Source organism: Artibeus jamaicensis, unplaced genomic scaffold, assembly GCF_021234435.1.
Source record: "Artibeus jamaicensis isolate MK-2021 breed Jamaican fruit bat unplaced genomic scaffold, CSHL_Jam_final contig_519, whole genome shotgun sequence".
Taxonomy (NCBI): domain Eukaryota; kingdom Metazoa; phylum Chordata; class Mammalia; order Chiroptera; family Phyllostomidae; genus Artibeus; species Artibeus jamaicensis.
The window spans coordinates 22464910-22492155 of NW_026521871.1; the positions used below are offsets into that span (position 1 = coordinate 22464910).

At 49.1% G+C, this 27246-nt stretch overlaps 1 protein-coding gene and 1 long non-coding RNA gene across 2 annotated transcripts in view; one reads left to right on the plus strand and one right to left on the minus strand.

Annotated features, from left to right (window-relative positions):
• PXYLP1 (2-phosphoxylose phosphatase 1) overlaps positions 1–24407 on the minus strand; it is a 72389-nt gene extending 47982 nt beyond the window's left edge. The window contains exon 1 of the mRNA XM_037139398.2: positions 24239–24407. The gene's annotated coding sequence lies outside the window, so the exon portion shown is untranslated. The remainder of the gene's footprint in view (positions 1–24238) is intronic.
• On the plus strand, positions 23784–25169 carry LOC128628036 (uncharacterized). Its single transcript, XR_008392359.1, has 2 exons — positions 23784–23843; positions 24219–25169. It is a non-coding gene; the product is annotated as an uncharacterized LOC128628036 (long non-coding RNA).
• The last annotated feature ends 2077 nt before the right edge of the window (positions 25170–27246 follow it).

Genomic DNA, 27246 nt, shown 5'->3' on the forward strand with positions numbered 1-27246 from the left:
GATACCCACTCTCACCACTTTTATTCAACTAGCCAGAGCAATTAGGCAAGATAAAGAAAAAAAGGCATCCAAATCAGAACGGAAGAAGTAAAAGGAACTCTATTTTCAGATGACATGTTATACATATAAAACTTTAAAGACTCTACCAAAAAACTATTAGAATAAACAAATTCAGTAAAGTTGCAAGACACAAAATCAACACACAAAAATCAATGGTATTTCTATACGTATTTCTAACAACAAACTATCAGAAAGAGAAAAATAATCCCATTTATAACAGCATCAAAAAAAAATAAAATAGCCCTGGCTGGTGTGGCTCAATGGATTGAGCATTAGCCTGTGAACCAAAAGTTTGCAGATTCAAGTCTCAAATAGTCAGGGCATGTGCCTGGGTTGTGGGCCAGGTTCCCAGTAGGGGGCACATGAGAGGCAACCACACATTGATGCTTCCCTCTCTTTCTCCCTCACTCCCCTCTGTCTAAAAATAAAATTCTAAAAAAGAACAAAATATCTAGGAATAAATTTAGCTATAGTTGAAATATCTATACACTGAAAACTATATGACATTGATGAAAGAAATCAAAGAAGACACAAATAAGTGGGAAGATGCCCTGTACTTATGGTTTGGAAAACTTAATATGGATTAAATGTCCATAGTACCCAGAGCAATCTACAGAATCTATCAAAATTCCAGTGGCATGTTTTACAATAATAGAAAAAATGATCCTAAAATTTATATGAAATCACAAAAGACCCTGAATAGCCAAAGTGCTCTTGAGAAAGAGGCATCATGCATCCTGATTTCAAACTGTATTACAAAGCTATAGTAATCAAAACACAACATGGTACTGGCATAAAAACAGACACACAGATCAATGGAGCAGAATAGAGAATCCTGGGGGTAAAAATGCATGTGTTGTCAATTAACGTATGACAAAGGAGCCAGAAATATACAACAAATAAAGGACAGTCTCTTCAATAAATGGTGTTAGGAAAACCAGACAGCCACATGCAAAAGAATGAAACTGGGCCTCTATCTTATACCATACATAAAAATTAACTGAAAATGAATTAAAGACTTGAACATAAAACCTAAAACCTTAAAACTCCTAGAAGAAAATATAGGGAGTAAGCTCCTTGACACTGGTCTTGGCCATGATTTTTTGGATCTGACACCAAAGCAAAAATAAACAGGTGGGACTACATCAAACTAAAAGGCTTCTGCACATCAAAAGAAATAATCAACAAAATAAAAAGACAACCTATGAAACGGGAGAAACATTTATCAGATAAAGAGCTGATATCCAAAGTATATAAAGAACTTATTTTACTCAACAGTAAAAGAAAAAAAAACCCACACACTGACTAAAAATGTGTAGAAGGACTAAATAGACATTATTTCAGAGAAGACATAAAAGAGGCGAACAGATACATGAAAAGATGCTCAACATCAGTAATCAAGTGGGAAATGCAAATCAAAACCACAATGAGAGCCCTGGCCAGGTGGCTCAGTTGATTGGAGTACTGTCCCATACGCCAAAATGTTGTGGGTTTGATCCCCGGTCAGGGCACATACCTAGGCTGCGGGTTTGATCCCCAGTTGGGAGGGCATACGGAGGTATCCAATGGATGTTTCTCTCTCTTTACTCCCTTTCCTCATTCTTTAAAATTAACAAAAACATATCCTCAGGTGAGGATTAAAAAAATTAAAATCACAGTGAAAAATCACCTCATACTTGTTAGAATGGCTGTCATAAAAAACAACCAACCACAAGAACAAAACCCAAGAGATAACAAGTGTGGGTGAAGATAGGGAGAAAAGGGAACACTTGTGCAACTCTGGCTGGGAGTGTAAATCGGTGCAGCCACTATGGTAAACAGTATGGAGGTTCCTAAAAAATTAAAAATAGAAATATCGTGTGGTCCAGCAATGCCATATCTGGGTACATGTCCGAAGGGAACAAAATCACGATCTTGAAGCAATATCTGCACCCCATGTTCACTGCAGCATCATTTGCAGCAATAATCACACCCCTTTCCTCACCCCCATTCTTGACACCACTGTCTTGAAACCAAATTGGGCTTTTTTTGGTATTGCTTCTTTTTAAATATACTTTTATTGATTATGCTATTACAGTTGACTCATGTCTGCCCCTTCATTCCCCTCCACCTTGTACACCCCCTCCCATCCACAGTCCCCTCCTTTAGTTCATGTTCATGTGTCATAAGTTCTTTAGCTTCTACATTTCCCAAACTATTCTTGCCCTCCTCCTATTTTCTACCTACTGTCTGTGCTACTTATTCTCTGTACTTTTTCCCCCCCTTCTCCTCCTCCCTCTCCCCTGTTGCTAGCCCTCCATGTGATCTTCATTTCTATGGTTCTGCTCCTGATCTAGCTGTCCTCTTAGTTTGTTTTTGTTTTAGATGGGGTTGCTGTCTTTTTACTGTTCATATTTTTAATCTCCTTTTTCTTAGATAAGTCTCTTTAACATTTCATATAATATGGGCTTGGTGATGATGAACTCCTTGAACTTGACTTTATTTGGGAAGCACTTTATCAGTCCTTTCATTCTAAATGAGAGCTTTGCTGGATAGAGCAATCTTGGATGTATGTCCTTGCTTTTCATGACTTGGAATACTTCTTTCCAATTCCTTCTCGACTGTAAGGTCTTTTTTGAGAAATCAGCTAACAGTCTGATGGGAACTCCTTTGTAGGTAACTGTCCCTTTACCTCTTGCTGCTTCTAGGATTCTCTCCTTCATTTGAATCTTGGCTAATATAATTATGATGTGCCTTGGCGTATTCCTCCTTGGGTCCAACTTCTTTGGGACTCTCTGAGCTTCCTGGACTTCCTGGAAGTCTATTTCCTTTGCCAGATTGGGGAAGTTCTCCTTTATTATTTGTTCAAATAAGTTTTCCACTCATGGCTGTACCTCTTCCCCTTCTGGTACCCCTATAATTCGGATGTTGGAACGTTTAAAGATGTCCTGGAGGTTCCTAAGCCTCTCCTCATTTTTTGGAATTCTTGTTTCTTCATTCTGTTCTGGTTGAATGTTTCTTTCTTCCTTCTGGTCTACTCCATTGATTTGAGTGCCAGTTTTCTTCCCACCACTGTTGGTTCCCTGTGCATTTTCCTTCATTTCACTTAGTGTAGCCTTCATTTTTTTCATCTAATTTATGACCAAAGCCAACCAGTTCTGTGAGCATCCTGATCACCAGTGCTTTGAACTGTGCATCTGATAGGTTGGCTATCTCTTGGTTGCCTTAGATGTATTGGCTCTGGGGCTTTAACTTATTCTTTCATTTGAGCCATTTTGTTTTTTAGGTCTGGTCATGCCTGTTATGTATGAGGGGCAGAGCCTTAGGTGTTCACCAGGGCGGGGTCAGAGAGGGAACAATGGCCCTTGCTCTGCTCTCTCTCGGATTTCAGTCCCTTCCGCCACTTCCCACAAGCAAATCTCGCCCTTCTGGTGCTGGTTCCCAGGTGGGTGGGCTTGGATACATTCTAGGACCCTGTGGGTCTGTCCAATGAACTCTTTTGTGAGGCTGACGGTCTCTCCCGGCACCTCAATTCTCACAAGTGTTTTCAATCAGTGCTTTCAGGCTTTATTTCCCATCGCTGGGGCCCTGGGTTGCACGATCCGTCTTGCTGCCCATTTTCATCTGGTTTATCTACATGCTAATGTGTGACTATGGTCAGCCAGCCACCTCGTGCACCTCACTGGGTCTGCTCGTTGCCACCCCATGACCTGGGTCCGTCAGCCACCGCTGTTTCCTGCCGTGACCCCTCGCCACTGGCCGCGGACTCCCCCCCCCACCTCACCAGTCTGGATGAATGGTTGTTGGACTGCTGTACAGTTCAATTTTCTGTCAGTTCTGGTTGGGTTTTTCTGTTTGTTTCTAAATTTTTTTTTGTCTTTAATTTTGGTTGTGCGAGGAGGCACAGTGTGTCTACCTATACCTCCATCTTGGTCGGAAGTTCAAATTGGGCTTTTTAGAGGAAAATAATCTACTGTGCTAAGCCACTGAAACTTGGAGATTTGTTATAGTAGTTTAACATTAGTACAAACTAATAATACTTGTCCATATGTAGCCTTTTGATAAAGATTAAACATAATAATATATTTTAAATGCCTGAATCATAATAGTTCAATAATGGTTAATTCCTTTCCACTCATGGGTGTTCTACCCATGTGAAAATATACCAATAACATCAATTTGGTTGCTTTGGAGCCATAATTTTTCACCACAGATTTAAATGTAGGTTGAAGCTAACACTTTAAGCTTATTATCAGGCAAAATTTTGGGGAGAGTGCTGATCATTTACATCTTCATTTTTTTATTTTTTATTTTAAACAACTTTACTGAGGTATAATGTACATACTGTAAAATTCACCAACTTCAAATGTATAATGGCTTTTTAGTAGATACACAGAGTTGAGAAGCTATCACCACAAGGCAGTGTTAGAACATGCTCATCACCCCCATGAGGTCCCCTTTGACCTTTTACAGGTCATCCCAATTCTTAATCCCTATTCCAACTAATTACTAATTTACTTAAAGTCTCTTTTTTCCCACCATTTTTAAAATTTATTGATCTTAGAGAAAGAGAGAGAAACATTGATTAGTTTTTCCACTTACTAATACATTCATTGGTTGCTTCTTGTCTGTCCCCTGACCAGGGATCAAACCTGTAACTTTGGCATACAGGAACGACACTCTAACCAACTGAGCCACCCAGCCAGGGCTTGTGATTGCTTACATCTTTAAAATCACTGTGATCTGGGCTATGATGCTTACATTGAAACCGAGTTAGGTAGAAATCCTGAAACAAGGACAGACACCTCACTCTGGGTAGTGAGCCCTTTGCAGTTTTCCAGAGTGAGGCATCCTTACCTAATAAATTAGTAGGGGTTAAAAAAAAGTCAAACAGCACTTAATGAGCAATGTGGGGGAAGAAGCTGTTGACACATGTGATTCTGAGAACTCAAAGCACTGGGGCAGTCATGACCCTTGTTTACACACTGGTTTCCATGAAGCTAAGCTAAATGAGCATAATACTTATTCTGTATTAGCACTGTAAATTGAGTTTCCAATTGCATTTCTGAGGATGTCTGCTAAACAGGGTAAAGAGCTATAGTGCAATAGTTAGAGGTTGTTTTACCAGTCATTTCCCAAGGTCTGTTGTGTTACTAGTTGGGCACTATGTGTTGTCACCTGTTGCATTATTGGTTGGACATTGCAGAACATCCCAGTGGTAGGCATGGTTGTTTAGACTGTGTCCAGTGACAGAGCTGTCACTTCTGCTGGTTGTGGAAGATTGGCTCTGCCCACCAACCTGTGACAACTGACCACAGACTGCCATGTCAGTGACTCAGTTAGGATGGGGACATGAGCTTCCTCTTCTTCTTTTTCTAAAAAATATTTTAAAATGGTTTTTAGGGAGAGGAAGGAGAAAGGAAGAGAGAGAGGAGGAGAGAGAAAGAAAAACACTGATTTATTGTTCTAGTTTTTTATGTGCTCATTGATGGATTCTTGTATGTGCCCTGACCTGGGATTGAACCTGCAACCTTGGCATATCAGGATGACACTCTAACCAACTGAGCTACTCAGCCAGGGCTTCCTCTTCTTAAGTTAGGAACATACCTGAAAGTCTTATTTTGTAAGAAAAAGAAATCATTCTAACAGATTAATTTGAAAACATAATACAAAATCTTGTTTTTCCCAAAAGAATGTCTTTTTTTCCCATTGAGGTATAATTGACACACAGCATTATATTAGTTCCAGATGCACAACATAATAATCTGATATTTGTATATATTTCAAAATGTTCACCACAATAAGTCTGGTTAACATCTGTCACCGTACAGTTATACAATTTGTTTTTCTTGTGATGAGAACTGTTAACTTCTATTCTCTTAGCGGCTTTCAAAATATGTACAATATTATTAACAACGGTCCCCACGTTGGGCATTGCATCTCCGTGACTTACTTCATCACTGGAAGTCTGTACCTTTTCACCCCCTTCGCCTATTTCATGCACCCTCGCCTCTGGCTGCCACTAATCTGTTCTCTGTATCTATAAATTCAGTTCTGTTTGTTCATTTGTTTAGATTCCACATATAGGTAAGTCAATAGGACTATTTTCTATAATCTTCCCAGGAGGTGACATCAGAATTCCGGCCCTTTAGCGGCTGGTTTCCCATAATGTCCCAGGGTGATCCTCAGACCCTGCCCGTGGCCTGCAAGGCCCCACTGTCAGTCCAGCCTCACCTCGTGCTCCCGCCTATACCCCACCGCCCAGCCATCCTGGCCACCTCTCGGACCCACAACAGAGCCTTGCTCCCTGGGGACTTGGGGCCTATATCCATGCACGTCCTCTGACAACCCGTTTAGGAGCTGGGTGAGTGGGGCAGGAGCCTGGGTGCCTGTCCACAGGGGCGCCAGTTCCCACAAGAGAGACGCTGATGTGAGGAAAACTGTGCCTCTCTGAGTCTGCTTGAAACAGGAAGGCGGGGTCGGGGGGTGCAGAGCAGGAGCTGGCTGGAGCCAGGACACAAGGCCATAGCAGCCTTCTTGGGAGGACTCTGGTGGCCAAGGCAGGTAGGTAGGTTTAACACCAAGACTGAAATGCTCATGGCAGCAGGTTTGGTCGTTTTAAAGCACGTCCACAAATCCTCTGTCACCCCCTCCCCATCAAGAGGGGTTCTGGGTCTCCCGAGCAGGCTTTAGAGCACCTTGATGAGTACAATGGGACAGCAATGATGCTGCGGGACCTCCGAGGCCAGTCAGAAATGTCCACGCAGATGCACCTGCCTTGTTCGCCCTTGCTGTGGAGCCCTGAAGCTACCACAGTGCTGGAGAAACCAGGTTGGAGGCCAGCGGAGACAGGGAGGCCCAAGCAGCCCCGACTGTCCAAGTCTTCCAGTCCGGGCATCACACTCTCCGAGGGAACATTCGGACAATTTCAGACCAGCCCCTGCCTGGATAACTGAGATGTGAACATGGAACACCAGCTGGGCCCACTCCACCTCCAGGCCATGAAGGTCACAATCACATGAAGGCTGTTTTAAGCCACCACGTTGGAGATAATTTGTTATGCAGCAGTAGCGAGTTCCATGGTGCTTTATCAGTCTTGCTCCTACTCTTGCATCCCCACTGGCTGGTGCAAAGGAGGTGCTCAATCAATATTTGTTGGATGAATGAACAAATGGATGGATGAATGACCTGAGGGGAGGCTCGCTACAGCCACCAGCAATCCATCTTCTCTGCCTTCCCCCAGCTGGCTCACTACCTCTCCTTTGACCCTACTACTCCTTTCCCACCTTACTAACTCCTGATCAGCTCTGGATCTCAGCTCCAAGGTCACTTTCTCAGAGAAGCTGCCCTTGAACTCCCCCGTTTAGATCAGCATCCTGTCTGACACTCTCAAGTCACTCTGTATTTCTCCTTCATGACACCAACACAATGAGATAGCCACGCTGAAATTCCCGGCTGGCTGTCTCCCACCATTTACCCTAAGTCACCTGACAGGGGTCATGGTGTCGATCTATTCACAGGCATGTCTCCAGGGCTAGACAACGCTTGGCCCGAGATGGCTGGCCACGTCTGAACATTTGGGAGGACCAGCAACATACAGTTCAGCTGTTTTACTCACAACTATTCTCACACCAAATGTGTGCATTTCTTTTTTCTCACACCAACCAATTTTCCAACTCTGGACACCAACTTGGGGTCCTACCATTCAGTTCAATTCTGACACTGACTACCCCAAGTTAGCATCAGATCCCACAAGGTTAAGGGCTCAGTCCCAAAAACCACCCCCACGTCAGATGCCAGTTGCAAGTATATGGTCCACAGATTACCCACTTCTGTCAACTTGGCTACAAAGTCCGGGGGTGGGAAGGCAGTTTCCAACAACCCCCACCCCTTTCAGGTTCAATAATTTGCTAGAACAGCTCACAAAACTCTGGAAGAAGCTTTACTTACTATTGTTGTAGATATATTATAAAGAATACAACTCAGGAACTGACAAATGAAAGAAATGCATAGGGAATATAACAGGAATACAACAGGGCAAGGGCAGATCTTCCAGGCTGTCTCGGGGCACAGCGCCCTCCTGGCACCTCGAAGTGCTCACAGACCTGAACGCTCTCTAAACCCTGCTGTTTAGAGCTTTTTATAGAGGCTTCATCACGGAGGCATGATCGGCCAAATCCCTGGTCATTGGCGCCTGAACTCAGCTTCCAGCCCCTCTGCCTCCCCGAGGTCAGGGGGTGGGGCTGAAAGTTCCAAGCCTCTAATCATGCCTCCTCTTTCTGGCAGCCAGTCTTCGTCCTACAGCTGTGTGGGGGATCCCAGCGATCAGTCATCTCATTAGCATGTAAAGGGCACGCTCAGCACTCCGGAGATTCTAAGGTTTTCGGAGCTGTGTGCCAGGAACCCCTGACAAAGACCTAATATTTGTTTTACATGATGTCACCACAGCCAATTCCACGATCAGAAGGGGCCGATTCTTAGAATTCTCATTAACACTGAGCTACAGTAAGTGTCTAACCACTAGCCTATCCTCTGCCAGGCTTCCCAAACCTACTCACATCCTGGTCATCCTCACCACGCAGACCCCAGGGAACCCAGGAGGACGGGTGTCTTCTTCAGGTTTACACAACCAGCAGTCAGGGTAAGAGCTAGAATCTGAAGCCGGCTCCTCTGACTTGCCGGTTGAAGACTGTTACAGCACACTGCCTCCTGGGTATTTTTGTGGTAGACAGACAGGAGCAGAGCAAGGGTGACAGGCCAAGTAGGGAAGGTCACCAGGGTGGAGAGCCCGGGGTACCCAGCAATGGGCAAAACTGGGAAAACAAGGACTTTGGCCCCAGGGTAACCTTTCTGCCCCTAGCACATCACTGGTAATATGGCTTTGACCCCAACCTTCTGTATCATTGCTCATGCAGTTTGGATGCTCCCCTGGCATGTCTCTAGTCAGGTGGGAGACCCCTTAGAGGAGGAGCGACAGGCAGGAGAGCAGCTTCATCCGACCCCTGGTAAGCATTAAGCCCAGCCATGACATCTAGACCTCAGCTGTGTTTCAGCTCCAGGCCCAGAAAAGCAGCAAAACCAGACACATGGATGCCGTGGCTGCCATTGGACCAGCTGCATTGACTAATGACCCCCTGCCCTGTGCCAACCAATCAGTGGAGACCATGACCCCGAAAGGCCACACCTGGAAAGCTCATAAATATTCTATTGAGAGTCTCCCCTTGGGACACCCCCCTAAAATCCCCACCCTTAGAAACCCTTAGGATGGCCAAGCCAATGCACTCTCCCTCCCTCCCAGGAGCACAACCTGCCTTTCTTGTCTTCCTCTTCTTCCTCTCTTCACCCTTCTCTCTCTGAAGCTCCCTGGGCCCCTTCTTTTGTCTCTGTAACTTGTTTCCTGAGCCCATTTCTTCTATGGTCCATTACCTCTGTGACTTTCTAAATAAACATTTGCTTATAGTTTGTGTCCTGGCTCTGCTTTCTTTCTTAGCCAGAACTCAAATATTGAGGTTGCTGAACCGAGGTCGTTCTGACTCCATGGTTCTGACACCTGGTGCTGTGTTTGCCGCCAGCATTTTTTTCACTGACGTTAAATGCTCTGGAAGTATGACCCCTCCATCCGAACAACATGCGAACTGTGCCCCTTTCATACTGGAGCATATGAACGAGGTGAAGCTTCTTTGTTTAACACGTAGTATTCAGTGTCTGTGCATAACGAGAGTTTATGGCAATATTTTAGGTGCCTCCCTGACAAATGCTTAAGGGATGAGCCCCCGAGGAAACGTCTAATTCAGATTGTAATTTAATTCCTATGTACTGGACAGACCCTGCGTCAATTCTCCGCAGAGGGCGCTCCTTCCACTTTCCTGTCCTTTCTTTTACTGGTCGTTTGTTCCAGGGTCTTTGAGGATTAAAGACATTAAACTAAGATAAAGAATACTCCGGGGGATTGCAGTAGTTCAGTAAGACAGCACCCCCGAACAACTGAGCTTTTGAAGATATTGTCACGACCTGTGAAAAGTTTAATGTGACCTCATGTAAAAAAGACACAAAAAGGATAGAGAACCATGTACTGTAAAACTCTAAATTAACAAAAGATGTGTATATGCAAATGCTTGGAGAACTAGAATGGTAAGAAATACACATTTTAAAATGACATGGCATTTCTCACCCTTCAGATCGGCAAAATATGAGGTCACTCATCTGCATATAAGTCTCAATGGGGGTGAATGAGGGTTGTAGGGGAAGGGAAAATTCCCCTTCTTTCCCCTCATAGTTCTTCTGGCTGGCCTAATATTCAAATTGACATGAGACAGATTAACAGGAGAAAATAACCAAGTTAATTATGTATGTACACATGGGGCTCTATGAGAATAGGAGACACCCCCCCCACTGGACAACTCAGGCAGTTGAGGCTTATTTGCCATCTTGAACTAAGGAGAAGAGGGGTGGGGGGCCGGTAGTGGCTTGGACTCCAAAGGGAAGGTGGGTAATTCACAGGTACATGAGAAGGAGCAAACATGTGGTGAATGAATTCTTGCCGGGCCACCCAAGGAGTCTAAGAACAGGCTTTGCTGGCTCCTCCCTGTCGGCCCCACTTAGATCCTGCTGTGCTAAGTGGAAGACAGGTCCCTTTATGCAGGTTTCTCTATCTGAATTCCTATAGACAGGTAAGGGGGGAGTAAAAAGCACTTCTTAAGTTCGTTGGATTTTGTCTTTACTTGGAAATCAGCTGCATGCTTGAGTGACATGTTCTGGGGAGACTCGTTCTGAACTCCTCCCATTTCTTAAAAGTAACCAATTTAAAATAATCAAATCCCGAAAAAGGTACATTTGAGGGTGCTCCCCCTCAGGGTTAACTGGAATAGAATTTATGAAGAAGTGGTGGTCTTGTTGAAACAATAAACACACAAGAATTCACATTCTGGGTATCTTCAAATATGTTCACTCATAGGTACAAAACAGAGATACAAGTAATTATAAAAATTTGGAAACAAGCCCTGGCTGTGTGGCTCAGTGGATTGAGAGCCAACCTGAGAACCAAAGGGTCACCAGTTCGATTCATGGTCAAGGCACACACCTGGGTTATGGGCCAAGTCCCCAGTAGGGGGCACGCAAGAGGCAACCACACATTGATGTTTCTCTCCCTCTCTTTCTCCCTCCCTGCCCCTCTCTAAAAATAAATATATAAAATCTTTTTAAAAAATTGGAAACAACTGATATGTTCACTCACAGGTAAATGGTGGAGAAATTTGACTTTGTCGGTACAATGGACACAACTCAGCCTTAAAAAAGGAAGAGGCAGACTTAGGTGTGCATGCGGACAAACCTCCAGGAGAACCTGCCAAGTTAAAAATACACAAGGCCTGTCCATAAAGTACAAGCCACAAATATAAAAAATAGAGACACTTATTGAAGATACAAGAAACATGTACACAGGATAATGATATCTCAGTACCTGTCAAAGCAGGCATCTTGGGACCTCACACAGTTCTCCCAGTCACCATTAGCTGCCCCATTGTATTTTCCTAAATCTCATTGACAGTCTGAAATCTCTTCCCTTTCACAGGTGATTTTAGTTTTAAGAAAAGCCAGAAGATGCAGGGCACCAAATCTGGGGTGTAGGGGTGCTGAGTCACCTAGGTGATATACTGTTTCTCAAAAAAACAACAACAACTCTGCATGAGACGTGATGCGTGAGCAAGTGCACTGTCAATGAAGTGATGAAGCTGCCAATCACCAGTAGCCCAGAGCTGCGGCCTCTTAGTCATCCGAACAGTCTCTGTGGAGGAATGTCCAAGCTCAATGCAAAATTGGATGCAGATTCGTTGTTCTGCTTGCTCATCATTCTGAATGTGATGGCCACACAGTGCACATGCTCACTCAACAGCATCCACCACCCTCATGGACCAGCACAGTGAAGTTGTCGTTGTTGATACATGTGCATTCCAGTCCACTCGCCTTGGCTGCCAGGTTACATCAATGTCAAGCAAATTGTTCTTGTTATATTAACAATGGCTGGATTTTTCCTGGACAGACCTCATATACTGGATGACTTTTACAAGCAGAAAAAAAAGCAAGCTGTAATACTGATTTAAATTACTTTTAAATGATGTAGTTAAGCAAGAAGTCACCAGGCAGGTAGGTCCATGATGAATTACAAAGAGACCAGACATTTTGAAAGAGTACCTTCCTTTCAAAACTCAACCCAACATGGAATCCGATGTGTGAGCAAGATAAAAGCAGCTTCCTGGGAGGGGCCTCGTGCCCTACCCATCCGCGGGACCCAGGGCTCCAGGAACACCATCAGGAAATGCACTGTTACAGACAGATTGAGGCTGCAGGGGCCTGGGGGCAGGAGCTCTAAGTGCTGGATGGTCGTAGCGGGCTTCAGGGAAGAGACAGAAACAGTGTTTTAGAAGCAGTGTTAAAGCTCAAAGGGCAAGGAGCATGGCAGTGGGCACGCCTGATGGGAACAGGCGTTCTGAGGAGGATGAGCAACATGTGCGCTGGTACCGAGGCCGCCACAAAGCCCACCCTCCCCCTACTGTTGGCTGAGGGCAGGCTTTAGGCAGTGAGTCATCAGTGACGTGGGTGGAGAATGGCCGGGGCCAGGCTAGGTTCCATCTAGGAGCAGGGGGTCACAGGTTACCAAACACAAGCACGGCAGGATGAAGGAGCTGCTGATGAATAATACACTCCTGCGTATTCATCACCCCCCTCCTCGCCTGCCCTTGAGTTATAGCCCAGCACTGGCCGAGAGAAGACAGACAACCTTCTAGGCCTTGATATACCACAGCCTGCAGCTCCCTGTCACACAACTGATGGGTTTTGCCAAGGTTGTGCTACATTCGGTCAAAACAGCAGGCCAGGCAGGTGGTGGACCGTCCCACAGTGCTGCTGCAGAAGTAACCCACATTCTAAGGCCAATGACTCTGGGGTTCTCAAGTCATAGCTTGTGGTACCTCCTGGGGTCTGAGACCAAAGCCTTTTGCTCCACCACTTAGCAGCTGTGGCACCTCTGAGCTGCAGTTTCTGTACCTATAAATAATGGTTCAATTATTCATACAAGAAATATTTACTGAGCATCTGCTATATGCCAAGTACAGTCATAGAAACTGGGCACTAAAATGTGACCAAATCATTTCAAAACTCCTACCCTCAAGGAGATTATATTCTAGAGGAATGTGAATCACCCCCTTCGTGGGGTTGTGGAAGGGATTAGGTATTTCCTGAAAAGCACTTAGGGTAGTAACAATTCTGCACCCAATTCCAATGTGTGTGGGGACTGTCCCCCGACACCACCAAGCAATTCCCTGAAACCAGCTGGGTGTCCTACCATTCAGCTCAATTCTACCCGGTGACAGCATCAGATCTCACAGGTTAGTGGCTCAGTTGCCCAAGACTCCCCCCCACCACACACCCAGGCTGTCCCTGGTACTTCTGACCAACTGAGGACAGACCAAAGGTTCTGATGAACCCCGCCCTGGGTTTGATTCATTTGTTAAGGTAGCTTACAGAACTCAAAGCGATATTTTACTTACTGGATCACTGGTTTCTTATAAAAGGATACAGAACTCAGGAAAAGCCAGATGGAGGAGACACAGAGGGCAAGGCACGTGATGTGGGCAAAGTCACGTAGCTTTCATGCCGTCTCCAGGTACGCACTCGCCCTGAATCTCCACGTGTCCACCAACCTGGAAGCCCTGGGAGTCCCATCCTTCCAGGTGTTTGTGGAGGCTTCATTACACAGTCCTGGTTGATTAAGTCACTGACCACTGGTGGCTGATTCCACCTCCAGCCCCTCTCCCCTCCCCAGAGGTCTGAGGGTGGGACTCAAAGGCCCAACCCTTTAATCACAAGGTTGGTTCTCCTAGCAACCAGCCCCCATGCTTAGGTCACTGGAGGCTTTGCCAAAAGTCAACTCATTAACATAAAAGACACCATTATTGTTCCCATCACTCCCTACAGCCTTTAGTCCCAGGAAGGCACTCGGTACACATCCGGACTGGTCTGAGTTTCCTACTCGGAGACAAAGTGCCCTGTGAGCAGCACTGGCCCTACTTAGAGGAGCCCGAAGGGTCCTCTCCGAATGCCAGCCCCGCCCCTAGCACTGTCGATTCCACCCTAATGAACAGGGCTGAGCGCAGAGAATGAAGAAGACCACCCTTGGGGCCATTCATCACAATAAATGCCCCTGAGGACTCTGCCGAACGCTGGCTCAGCCCTCAAGTCCATAGACAGACAGAGTAAAACTTCAGCGGTGAGAGCCCTCCCTTCTCAGGCAGTGAGGACTGCCGTCTTCCATGACAGGGACCCCTCGAGGACTGCCTGGCAGCACCTAGGGGGCCTCAGGGAAGGGACCCAGCCCCTCCAGCTGGCTGGCCCACGGCAAGGCAAGCCCTTACTTGGTGGATTTCTGCCTTAAATGTTCATTTCAATGTGCTCACAATGCGGGCAATAGGAACAAGCAGCACAGATTCTGAGCTGAGTGGTCAGAATTCTTGGTATGAATTGCAGGGAAAAATAAATTGTAGCCAATTTAGAATGTCGTCCTTGGGGTTCCAAGAAAGCGCTCCATGGAAACTCTGGCTGGCACCTATCTGGATACGTAATGACAGTTTCAGCTTTCCCCCACCAACTAACTACAAGGCATGGGCTCTGGTGCCAGCCTCTATTTTTGTAGCCTGAGTAATGCCTGGGCAAAGGACCAGCTGGGAATCGAAGGCAGAGGGACAAGGCAAGAGAAGTGATAGCATGAGCAACGGGCCCACCCGGCCTCCAACCGCAAGCCCTGCGGAGCCCACGCCCTCCTCACACTGGCCAGCTTTCCCTGCAGCCTCCTCCCCAAGCACCCACAGCCTCAGGCCCTGAGCTCCCTTTGGTTGGTACCTTATCTGCCTTGTTCACCTCGGTGTTAAATGAGTGAATGACCGACCACACCACACAGCCAAACTCCAGGACACTAGACTATACACTGTGCCCCGAAAACCCACATGTGCCTTCTCGTGACTCAGTATCTGTGCCCAACCCACTCTTGGTCCAGAGGTCTTCTTGATCTGGTTAACTCCTGTTCATCCTTGAACTCAGCTCAAAAGTCACCTCCCCCTGGAAGCCCTCCCTGATCCCATTGCTGGGTGAGGTCCTCCAAGGTTGGGCAACCACAGTCCTCCCACAACACTCATCAACACCACAGGCTCCTGTCAGCCTCTTCGCTTGCCTCCCCCAGGGCTGGGTGGACCCAGAGCTGAGTAAGCAGCAGGTGTGAAGGGAAGGAAGGACAGGAGGAAAAAAGGACCCTGAGAAGGTCACTGTCACAGAAACCTCCGATCAGCCGAACAAGAACAAAGCATTAAAACCCAATAGATCAATGGATCACTCATTAATGTTTACTGAGAAATAAATAGCAGGAAGTGGTTGGGAAATGAATGTGAGTGGGAAGCAGAGGGCACTCTCCGCGACATCCTCTCCGCAGCGCCCCTCCAGGCCCGGGCTGGCATTGCAGCTGAGTAGCCGGAGAAACTTTGGAAGGCTGGGTGAGTAGGGGCCCTTGCAAGGCCCCTGAACAAGGAGCTCTCTCGCAGGCTTGGTGCTCTCATAGGCAACTGTGGCTTTACAGGGGGCTGAAGGCCACTTTTTCTAGGGTAAACTCCAACTGCTGAGGGAGAGCGGCTAGAATTCATCCCCACAAAGAACAGCCCTGACAGGTGTGGCTCAGTTGGTTTGGCCTCATCCTGCAAAGTGAAAGGTCGCCAGTTCAATTCCTGATCCGGGCACACACCTGGGTAGTGGGCCTAGTTTCTGGTCAAAGCACGTGCAAGAGGCAACAGGTCGATGCTTCTTTCCCTCTCTTTCTCCTTCCCTTCCCCTCTCTGTAAAAATAAGTAAATAAAATCTAGAAAGAAAGAGAGAGAGAGAGAGACAACAAAGCTGTTAAGAACATGTCCTGGGTCAAGAAACAGGAATAACGAGGACCTTCCATTGTCCTGCTGGCCCAGCTCCCAAACTCGGGGAACAGAAGCAGGGACTGAGGACAAACAATCCGGGAATAAAGACTGTTTTTGGCTGCAGCCTCCTTAGCACAGTGTCTCCTTCTAAGACAGACACCCCAGTTGCCTGTCAATATTCTTGCCTTCTTCCTGGCTAAGAGAAGCCTTGGGGGAGGGGAGAACAGCAAGGGAGAGATTGCCAGCTATTCATGAAACCCACGTCCTCTGCCCCCTGGGCGCAGGGCTGGACCACCTTTCACGGCCTGCCTTGCAGGAGGTGTGACCATGGGACTGAGCCCTGGCTAAGGGAGTGTCAGTAGAAGGAAATCTCCACCTCCAAGCCTGGTCCATGGCCCCTCCCCCACCACCCCAGGCTCCTTCCTCTGTGCTGATGAAAGCAGGGCAGCCTTCAGAGTCCTGGCCCCTGAATCACCCCTGGAAGGAGACCCTCCACTGGTCAGCAACAGCCATGCTGGACTTTGCGCGAGCAAAAAATAAATATCTGTCATATTTGAGCCATCAAACACATGTGGTTTGTTTTTCAGCAGGAAGCCTGTCTGTGCAGTGCTCTGCCTGGCTAAACACTCACACGGCCATTCTAACTGGGCATGGTCATGTGACACAGTTCTGGCAGTGAACCATCAGGGTAGGTCTGCTGGGCGTTCCAGGAAAATGTACAGCTTTCCTGATAAAAGGTACCAGCCAGTGCAGCTGGAGCCTCGTTCCCATAGCAGCCGCTGTGCCACCCTGAAGGAAACGCCAATGTCAGCAGTCACCTACCCTCAGACATCTCGTTACATGAGAAAAATAAATCGTTATTTGCTTAAGCCACTAAGGTAGGGCCTTCTGTTACTTGGAGCCAAACACCATCCTGGCGGCTTTGCTGCCTCTCATTCACTCACTCACCCAGCCTTTACTAAGGCCTATTTCATACCAGTGCTTGGGCTGAAGGTTTAGAGGGGAGCTGGGATGGCCCTGCCCTCCCAGAGCTCCCAGGGGCTGGGGCGGTGGGTCCACGAGTGGACCATCCTGAAGCAGTGGGCACTGGATACTCTGATGACGCATGACGTCCCAGGGGAGTGTGAGCACTGGGTGGTGGGCGGGCAGAGGCAAAGAGTTCCCACCACACACACAGAGCAAACAAACACTCCTCAAGCTAAAAAGCCACTCAAAAGAATGTGCTTTGCTCAGCCAAGCCAACGGCAATTACTCACTGTGTGTCGACTTGTTCAACACCATCAACTAATGCAACTGTTTCAAGATAATCAGCAGTCATTAGAGCAAGATGCACAAGAGGAGAAAATTAAAAAATCATACACCATTAACTTAGAAATGCCAGAAATTAGGGGATCCGAGGACACTGCAGGCTTGCTCGGATCTTCTTGCCTGCTGACGTTCACTGACTCCTAAAATATAACTTCTCTCTCAAGGAAGACACAGAAATTTTTCACCTAGAAGACAGAGGAAGACAACAACAAGAGTCCATGCCATGACCTTTGACCATAAATGTCCGAGCTCTGGTCGTTCAGGTCTGTGTTTCCACTGGGAGCTGTGATGGAGACAGACAGATTGGCGGCAAGAGACGGCCCCTCTGGGAAATCAGGAGGCAGCCAAGACCAGAGAAGTCGGAGCACCTGGGGAACCACTTGGAGACTGGAGAAAATGCTTTCCTCCTTTTAATTCAATTTGTTATGCTTACATAACAAATAAGTGATTTTTAAAAATGAGTAGCATTATTTGCCACTTATTTTCCAAGTGTGGGGCAAGGATTGAAAAAAAGACAAAGCCTCATTGACTTCAAATTGCAGTAGTTTGAACATGAATACAAAGAAGCAGGCTCCCTATCAGGAGACCCCACGATGGTGTTTCCGGGCTGACGGCCAGCTGATCGGTCTGAGGGACCCGGTGGAGAGCGGACCGAGTGTTAATCGCACTCACTCCCCAGGCCGAGGCAGCTCAGGTTCCTGAGGCTCAATCACAGGCAGTGCTCTCTCGGGCTCCGTCCATCAGTGGAGGCCCTGAACCAGCGATGATGGCAGGGGCTCAGCCAGGTGGGGGTTTCTTTGTGGGACACACAGAGCAGATGAGGATGAGGTCTGAGAAGGAAGGACCTCCCTTTTCCGGGACCAGTTCATTAAACCCACGCCTATTGACATAGTTTCCCAGAGAGACCTTCCCGCTAAGGAGGTTCCAGCTATGGCAGACACTGGGAATACAGTTGTCTGGCCCTCTGCCTCGGGTCCCCCACCGGCCCCCCAAAGCAGCTGGACCGTTTGTCACACAGAGAACTGGGTCTCTGAGAGTCTCGTGGGCATCTGGGTCCGCTGAAGAGCCAAGTCCCAAACTGGTCAGGGCATTGTGCTGTCCACCAGGACCAAGGACGGTGCTGGCAAACCACATACTGGGCTTATGGTCTCACAGCACACTTCCCACGAACAACCTCAGGCCCGGAGTGAGAGTTAGAACATTAACCACCAGCGTGTGTCAGACACGCACCAGTCAGAGAGCTCCTGTCTCAAATAGCTGGTGAGGCCAGGTCGGACCAGTGGGTGCCAGCTGAAGACTGTTCCCCTCACCCACCCTGGGCAACCCTCCGCGGGCCATGCCCAGTCAGTGGCCAAGAGCCAGGTGAGTGCCTGGGGGATGTCTGCACCACCATTCACGTCCTGTGCTACGAACCAAAGTACAATGTCCTCTGTTCCATGGGAATCGAGACTGTGTGTCTGAGCCATTCCCCTAAATTCATTACGTCAGTGCAGTTGGTTGCTCCGACAAGGTATTTTTAAGGAGTGAATAAATAGTAATAACAGCACAGACCACATGCAAGGCACTGTTCCAAGTCCTTGTCACAATCTCATTTCAGCTTCACGATACCATGGGGTAGGTGTGGTTACCATCATCCCAACTTTACAAATGAGGAAACTCGGCACACAGAGGTTAGGTAACTAACTTACCCAAGGGTACAAGACTAGTAATGGTAGACCCAGAGTTCAAAGCCAGTCGGGCTTCAGAGTCTACACCCTGAACTCCTGTGAAGTGCTGAATATGCCACCAAAGTCAGGTACTCTAGCATTAGGAAGTCATCAGCAGAGGACATGACAGCCCCAAAGGGGAGAAGTCCTCCCAGAGGTTTCTGGCGGTGCTAAGCAGGCACTGTTTCTGTTTGACTTTCAATGAAAACTGACACTTAAGCGGGAGACCACCTATAGTTTTTAAGTAACTATGTAACCACATTTGGTTATGGAGCCACTGAAGCAGGATGATCTAGGTTTACATAGTATTCTCTGCTCACAATACATCAATTCTAGGGGAAGCCTTTTAAACACCCTGCGGTCCTGCTTGCCATCTCTGAGGAGGTCCAAGGCTGGCTGGAAGGATTGAACAAGGTCATGAGAATGGCTGCCTATTCATATGATAAGGTATTGTATTAACATAATGTAAGACATAATAACTAGTGTATTTCATTACAATGACAGGTCAAAATTTCTATACTCATCAATCTATAATTGTCAGAATTCTACACATGCCTACACTTCTACAAAAGTTCCTATTTATGTCTCCACATTTTAGTAACTGTGTAAAGCTTAACAATTTATTTCTACCAGGCTGTCTCCCTTCATTGTTATCTCCGAGCTCCCATATATTTCCACTATAACTTTAATAACTTTTCTCTACCTTAATCCAACTGCTTTGTTCACTATAGAAGCACAAAGAGTTAATGAGGCAGCAAATGTTTTAGTCTAACTTTAGATTCCCCTATTAGCGAATGACAAAATTAGCAAGCAAGAGCTTCATTTTATTTTATAATTAAAAAGCTCAAAGTGATATTGCTGTAGCTCTGAAGGCATGAAGTTTGGGGTTGGATCCAGGCATGAAGTAGGCCTGAGTCAGCTAGCCCTGCCTGGTGTGGCTCAGTGGGCTGAGCGTCAGCCTGTGAAGGGTCACCAGCCTGTGAAGGGTCACCAGCCTGTGAAGGGTCACCAGTTTGACTCCCAGTCAGCGCCATCGATGTTTCTCTCCCTCTCTTTCTTCTTCCCTTCCCCTATCTCTAAAAATAGATAAATAAAATCCTTGGAAAAATCAGCCATGGTTCTGTTGCTTGGAAAGCACATGTCTCCATATAATCACGGGGAAGAACAAATGGCATTCAAACTATTCACAAATTTGATATGATAACTCTAACCACACACAGAGCGGAGAGGAAGGGAGAGCTGGGGGGTGTGAAAACCAGGTGCAATAACTTTCAACTCAGCCTCATTTTTAAAGCCCTGGTTTCTATGCTACTGACTATGACCTCTCTAAGGAGTCAGTTAGACACTGAGGCACAGAGAGTGGTAGGCAGATGACAAAGGGGTGCCTAGTGATACAGAAACAAGAATGCGTAAGTTGGGGAAGTAACTGTGAAAACAAACAGGATTTTCAAGTTCCTACCGTTGCTACCAGTAGATGTTTGAGTTGCACAAACTCTCCCTCACCCCAGGGACCAGCAGAGGCGGCTCCACTGACGTGTTAAGTGCGGATGCTTAGGGGCTGGGGGAGAAAAGGGAAGAGAGGGAGGCAGAGGCAGAGAGATGCACAGGTGACCCAGCCAAGAGGATGCAGGCACAGGTGGCTTCTGGGCTGCAGACACTTCCCCACAAGGCTCCTCTAAGTTCTTTTCTCAGTGCCTTTTTAATCATTAACTTTCTCCTTGCTCTGGAAGGAAGCCGACTGTCCGGTTCCTTTTCAAAAGGCAGTGGCTTTCCCAAGCAAGGCCCTAGCATCGGGAGCAGCCTGCTGGTCCTGGGGGTGGAGGCCAGTGGGCTGGAGTCTGTGGATCAGTTAGACCACTCATACCCACCCGACTTTCGGACTCAGAGCAGACCATGCAATTCATTCCTGGTTTGCAGGTGCCTTCTCATAGCTGCCTTGCAGTATCTCCAGGCCCTGGTCCATCTGCAAGGCTGTACAGTGTATTCATGAAGGGGCCCTGGGAGGCTGCTTCTGTCAAAATGCCCACAACCCTAGCAGAAGGCAGCTGGAGCCTCTTCTGCACCCCCTCAGTGCAGGTGCACAGGCCTCCTGGCTGCCCCTCCCTTTGCCACTCCCTGGACTCACCCTTCGGCATCTTAGGTGTAAGGTGGCTCCCCCAGACCCATGTTGTTTAAGCCATCATACCCACAGAGGCACAGCCCTGGTTCAAAGACTCAAAATGGCTCAGTGCTCTCCCACCTTGCTAAGTTGAACTCTCAGCTGGCTTTCAAAGCCTAGAAACCACAAGGGTGGACCCAGCAAACCTTATTTCAGGTGACTGCAGGACCATTATTCCTATCTCAGTGACTTCGCTCTTAAGGCAACCCCTACACCAGCACGTGGGCACAAGTCCTAATCCAGCAACCAAGAACCTTGTTCCAGGGTGGAAGTCTTCCCCTCTGAATTCTCAGGACCCTGGATACGCTCTCATCTGCCCCTCCCCACCTCCAGATAGCAGTCTCAGTCCATCCCCCCCTTTCTCACCCAGAAGCTGCAGGCATTAATTAAACCTCTTCCAGAAGACAGATTTTCACCAGCTGTAGGAATTCTGGGTAAGAGCCAGACCTGGGGACAAAGACAGTCTGGGGAAGAAAGATAAGCCCATGAGAGCGGGGAACCTGTGGCCAGAGCAGGTTCTCGCACCCAAGGGGCATTCTGAATCCCAGCTCTTCCTGATCTCCAAAAAGGAGCGCAAGGTGCTCCCACCCCTCAGCCTCTGGCTCCATTCTCCAGGGCTGACTTTTGACCCGGCACAAGACTGCACTTGTCTCCATCTGCCAGTGGCTCACAGCCGCCTCTGACAGAAACGCCATCCAAGAGCCCCTGCCTCCTTCCCCCAACAGAGCTGCAAACCGTATTACCAGAAATGTGCACGAAGGGGCACTCCAGCTCAGTATGGGAAGCGGTTATAATGGGTGGGCAGCAACCGCTGGAGGGGCGGTGGTGCAATCTGAAGCAGCTGGTGGGCTCCACAAGTGTAACAAGCCTCCAAGTGCTTCCTCTCTCCTGGGCAGGATGAGGGATGCACAAGGCAGCTGTGGCCACAGCTCAGGGCCCTGTGGGGTAGGCTGTGGAGGACTCAGCTCTCAGCAAACAGCTTTAGCTCCCCAGAGGGCCCATCAGGCTCTCACCCCAATTCTGGAATGAGGACAACTAATTTCCTTTCTGGAAATTCTGGAGGCCCCCCTGAGGTTAGAGACCCAGCTGCCAGAGCCTAACCCATAAGTTGAGCTCTGTCCCAAATACACACAGAAATGAGTCTGTCTCTAGCGAGATTATATATGCATATTTGTTTTGAAAATTTGATGAATTTAAGGGCAACATTTTGAAAATAGTTCAGCATAATGGAAAAACATGGGTTATAGACTCAGACTGAATTCAAGAGGAGGATCCATTTCTTTAGACAAACACTGAGTGCCTACCACCTAGAGGGTGCCAGGCTGGGTGCTGGGGCTGCACAGATGGTTTAACCCCGTCCCTGGTCAGTGCAGCATCCAGGAGTCAACAGCTCATCACAGAGAGGAGTGGCGAGTGCTGAGGAGGCACCCGCGGGAATGTGTGGGCACTTGGGGGGATCATCTGATCCCCACTGTGACCAGGAGCTAATTAGTTATTAATTCACCATTCAAGGGTGAATGAGTATTGAGCTGATTACTATTCAAGCCAATCAATAATAATAATAATAATGTTACTGATAATGCAGTTTCATAAATGCTTAGAGAGCTATTCTCCAGAGACCAGGTAGTTCATCCCATCCCTGTTGCCCAAAAGCAGCCTCCCACGTGTCAGTGAGGGTGGGCTGGCCAGGAGCCAATCCCTAAGAGAGATGTACCCCCCGCCGCACGAGTCATTTTTTTGCAATCGGCAAACAATTTAATCCAAGCCTTAATGCCAGCCTGGAAGAGGAAGGGGCAGACTCATGCCCTGGCTGTCAGGCTGTAACCTAGCATCTCCACCTCTCTCCAGGGAACACGAGGCTTGTCAAACCACCTGCGTTAAGCCCTCTTCCCACAGAAGTCCAGACCGGGCACCAGCCCGTCTGAGGAGGAGTCGTTGCCAAGCACCGGCTGCAGGCAGTCACGTTGCAAGGCTGGGCTGGGCACTGGCTGCTCCACACCGGGCTCAATCGAGGGCCTTCTCCAAGAGCAACAAATGTCCCCAACTTGCGAAGCCCCCTCGGCCACCCACCTCACACTTCCCCCTTCCAACCGGTCTGATTCCACGCCTCTCTTGATTTCATTTTTTGAATGCTCACAAAAGCAACCTTGCCTTAGCAAGAAGACCCTGGACCCCCAGGCGGTGGTAGTAGCCTCGATCCTCCGCTACAGTTTAGCGCCCAGCCGAAGCGGGGAAATATGGCTCCGCAGCCGCTGCGCCGCTAATCCTTCCACCATCCACAGGTACGACCTGAAAGAGCCCTGCAGCCACAATGCAACCTGCTCTAAGCAGATGCAGTTTTGTGTGTGACAAAGCCAGCTTCTTTGAAGGACCGTGACACATTCATATCCACGAGCAAAAGCAATGCCATGGGGTCAGAACCATGCAGTCCTAACCTAAGCTTCCAGGCAAGTCAGCCCCCACGCGGAGCGACCCCGCCGCGGGGCCTCAGGACGCCCGCAGGCACGGGTCGCAGGTGGCTGCAGAGAGAAACCAGCCCCACCCCCAGAAAGGCCGCGGAGAAGTTGTCGCCGCCTTCTCACCTGGAGACGCGCGGGTTCGGAACTGCCCGGGAAGTGGGACCCGGGGAGCTCGAGTTGGGGGCCAGAATCCGGCGGCAGGAGTGCGGGAGCCGAGCAGGAGAAGGTTGGAAGGGCGGGGATTCGGGTGGAGGCAGGCGAGGCCGGAGAGGCGCGGGGCTGGGGGAAGCGGAGGGTAGTGAGGTGGACCAGGCACCCTCCGGGACGTAGGGGGCGAGGGAGCGGGCGCTGCAGCTTGGAGAGGAGGCGAGGGCTGGGACAAGGGGTGCGCGGGGGTGGCTTGGGGAAGGGGATAGCTTAGGAAGAGAGAGCGAGTCGGGCTAGGGTTTGGCGAGGGTGCAGGGATAGGGGAGGAGGCTTAGTCGCGGGGTTCAGACCCGGCGGAAGCCAGTCCCAGCACCCCATCACTCTCCCACTGGGGACACTGCTGGGTCGTCCCGGCCTCGGCACGTCCAGAAGAGCCTTTCGATCTCAATCCCAGATCCTGGAACAACAGCCCACCTCAAGCCTCCACACCCCTCAGCCTCAAGGCGACCAGCCCGGCCGAGGCCCGTGCCGCGCTCACCGCCCATGGTCCCGGCCTGGCCAGGCCCGCCTCCTGCTCGCGGCTCCGCGGCTCCGTGCCGTTTCGGCGCTCGCCGCCTGCTCCGCTCGGCGCTTAGGGAGGTAAGGACCGCGGGACAGCGCGGCAGCTCACAGCGCCCCCTGTAGACCTCGCCGCGCCGCGCGCTCGCCCCGCCCCGCGCCGGGCGCCCTTTAGCTCCGCCCCGGAGGCGGTGAGGCTCTGCGGCCTGACCCGGGGGAAGGGCGCAGAAAGGGCTGCAGAGACGACTCTTGACTCTTTGAAGCCAAACGCAGCCCCAAAGGACTGGCCAGTCTGCAGAGCCCCCGGTGGGCGAAAGCTATGGTAACGGGCGTCTGAGGGCGCAGAGACCGCGGCCACATTGCACGCACGGCTTCTGCGCGCCTCACAACGCGGGACTTGGGATCCGGGATTACTCCGACGCACGTCTGGGCCCCGGCGCACGGCCCCGGCCCCGGGCTGGGCCCCTAGCGTCTGTGCGTTTGGGCCGTGTGCATGGCCTGGCGCCGCTTTGATCACCGTGTTGGGCTGGGCGCATCTGTTTGGGGCCCGCCACTGCTGGGTGACTGCTGCCGCGTGGACGCGATCTGCCACGATTCTCGCCACCACGTCCCCCATCCCCCCTTCACCTACTCCACGCTTCTCCTCCGATGCCGACGCCGACCACGTCCAGCCCGGTGAAGACCTGGCTGCCACTGTTTCCGGATGGGCTGCAGGCTTCCCGGACAGGTAGCCGTCCCCAAAGCCTGCGTCCCTGCTCCGCGGCTTCCTCGGAAGCTGCTGAAGATTGACACAGCATTTGACCTATTTCTGTAACTCAGGCATACGATAATTGAGCTTGATTTGATATTATATCTGTGGGTCATTTCTTTCAAATGTAGGCCTTAGATGTCAGAAGTCTACAGTGACACTTGTGCCTTATGTGTCCGTGAGCAAAATAGACACTGATTTTTACCTTCCAGGCACACTTTCTGGAGGAGTTAGTCATTGGCTTCTAATTTCACTCCTGTGTTCATGGCTCCCAAATCCACGTCCTACGCCCACATATTTTACCCATATTTCTACCTACTCTCTGGTTTTCTGCTTTGAACTCCCCATCTCAAACCAGCACTTCTTTTACCAAATTCTATCTCTTCCCAGCTCCCAAACCCATCTACCCTGTGATCTAACCATTCCCCCAGCCGCCTGGGATGTCTTCCTCGCCCGAAGGCTCAAAGTCCAGTCAGTGTTTGCTTCCAAACCCAGCAAACCTGCCCCCGTCACCTCATTCCTGTGATGCTACGGGGTCCTCAGCTCCGTCCTGTTGACTGACACGGCCCCTCCCAGTGAACCCTGTATCTCCCGGCACAAAGGCACTGTCCTCTTCAGCATCACCCAGATTTTCCCACGTGGCTCAGTCCCTACCACCATACCCAGCACTTCTTCCCGCTCCAGGCTCCTCCTGCTGGTCCTCCCACTAGTTCCAGGCTCCACCTCTTGCTGGAGCTGCCTCCCTCTTCCTTATAAGGGTTAGCCAGGGCATCTTCCCCTGTAAATGACAACCCAACTCATACTTGCTTTAACAACAACGAAAAAAAGAAATGATCGACTCATATAAATGAAGAGCCCAGAACTTAGTTCCGGGGACTGAAGAAGAGGGACTGTCCTTCAGCTTAGCTTCCTTCCACGTGCACTGGACTCTCAGGCCCCACCTGAGACCCCAGCAGATCCAGGCTCACAACCTCACCGCAACATGTCCGCCGAAGAACGGCTTCTCTTTGCCATCCATCCCAACAACCCTGGGCTTGATTCTGATCAGCAGGATGGAGTCAACTGTTCATCCCACTCTCCCAGCCACTGTGACCCCATAGCGAGTGGTTCCCTCTCAGCCACCTTCTCTTCTCCCACAGGGAACACATGGCTGCTCCTGGATCCCTTCTCTGTGACAGAGGGACTAAAGGTGACTCAGGGACACCATCTGGAACCATTTCCACACAAAATGTTTCTCCCTACAACGTCACTTTGCGGTGTTGGCACAGGGCGTCCTGAGGCAGAGTTCCAAACAGGGAGTGGAGCACAGGCACTGTCTGCTTTCGGCTTCCTCCTCAACCTACCTGCGACGTCTGTCTGTGTCCCATATCCCTCCCCAGGTTGAGACCCGGCACAGAGTGGCCTCAGGCTCCTCAGGGAACCTGGCATACTCTCCCTGGACTCATTCTCTCCAGTCTCTCCTCACCATTCCTATTCCGTAACAGCTTCTATGCTCCTTTCCATTCTGGAGAAGGTTGTCCCCTTCTGTCTCCCCGTGGACTTTGGATTCTGAGTGGTACCCACCCTCCCCTACCCTGCTCCTTAGGGCAGTAACACCTCATGGCTGAGCCATAAAAGAGGATACAGCTATAAGAAGAAAGAAAAGGTTCCCACAGGGAAAATATATATGGGAAGCATCACAAGACCATTACCCCATCGAACTTCTTTCCTCTGTGGTTCTGAGGAGGTAGTGTGCAGCCAGTGGCCATCTGGCCAGCACCTGGGGAGGCTGTGTCAGAGATTGTGGGTGGCCCAAAGGGAAGCATAGTCAAGAGACAGGCCACTTTCTGTCGTGCCTGAAACCAGGGCCTGCATTTTTCCATTACATGTCCAATAAATCTGCTTTCCTGCAAACAAATTAGAATTGTTCTTTTCTGTCACTTGCAAACAAGAGAGTCCTGAGTAGTCCTATAGCCCAGTGTCTGGCACCATTATTTGCCTGGTGGAGGAGCGAGCACACCCACTGATGACTGTAAAAAAGTAAAAACAAAAATACAGTGTCTTTGGCTCATAAACATGGCCTCCCCTTCTGTTCCCTGCTCCTTTGTCATTTCCCCACACATACCTTAGCCCCAGGGAAACTCAAAATTCATTGGGAGCTGAACCCACCCATCTTATAAAAATAGTCCCAGGCTCA